The sequence below is a fragment of the Galeopterus variegatus genome, unplaced genomic scaffold (assembly GCF_000696425.1).
Source record: "Galeopterus variegatus unplaced genomic scaffold, G_variegatus-3.0.2 Scaffold1155, whole genome shotgun sequence".
Classification (NCBI taxonomy): domain Eukaryota; kingdom Metazoa; phylum Chordata; class Mammalia; order Dermoptera; family Cynocephalidae; genus Galeopterus; species Galeopterus variegatus.
Window position 1 is genome coordinate 372,056 of NW_007727266.1, and position 1,062 is coordinate 373,117.

Consider the following 1,062-nt stretch of genomic DNA (forward strand, 5'->3'; position numbering starts at 1 on the left):
TTTAGGTCACATCACAGATCAGTGTGTATAGGATGAATCATTTCATAAATGGAACTGGGAAAAACTGATTATTTTGTGGAAAAAATAAACTCTATTTCCTAGTACATGAAGAAACCTGGGTGAATGAAAGATTTAAACTTGAAGGGTAAAATTATACATTATTGAAAGAAAGTGGAGAATATCTTCATGATCATGGAGTGAAGAAGAATTTCTTACATGAAACATACAAAATACAAACCATAGTTGGAAGTAACGATTCATTTGACTGATTGAAATGAAAATTTTCTACTTAATTATGGATATCACATATGAGGGAGCTGAAATTTAGGATAACTTATTCAAAGTATTGAGCCATTCATAAGAATACCCACTGGAATAAGTGACTCCAGAGTGTTTTCCCACTGCCTTTGAAGTGAGAAAGGGGAGAGGTTACACCACTATTAGTAATGGAATTGGTGGAGAATGTCATCTTGAATAGCATCAAGAGCTTTGACCTCAAACAGGCCAGGGTTAAGTTCTGGTTCTGCTCCTTCCCAGCTGTGAGGTCTTGAACAATTCAACTCAATTTCCCTGATGAATATGCGAAGCATCTACTACATACAATACATCCAAATATTTATTATTCTCATCATCTAGAATAGATTTACAGCTCACAAGTAAGGTTAAATAATGTTGGCATATATTGTTAGTTAATAAGTTTGATTTTTTTTTTTTTTTTCTGTCTTCCATCATTCCCTTTCTCTATTTCTCCCTCCTTCTTTCTTGCTTTCCTTCATACAGATCACTGTGCTGGGAGATGAGGGGAGAGTAGGAATCACTTCTCCAAGAATCTTAAGCCTAAAATTTTGGGCATTTATTAATAATAAATATGTAAAGATATTAATAAATTTCAATAAGGACTAACCTTGCCAGAACATACTACTAAGCAGATGTAGGAAGTACAGTCATCCTTCAGTATTTGCCAGGAATTAGTTCCAAGACTCTGGTGAATACCAAAATCTGCTGATGGTCAAGTTCACAGTAGGCCTCGTGGAATCCATGGATATGAAAAGTCGGACCCTC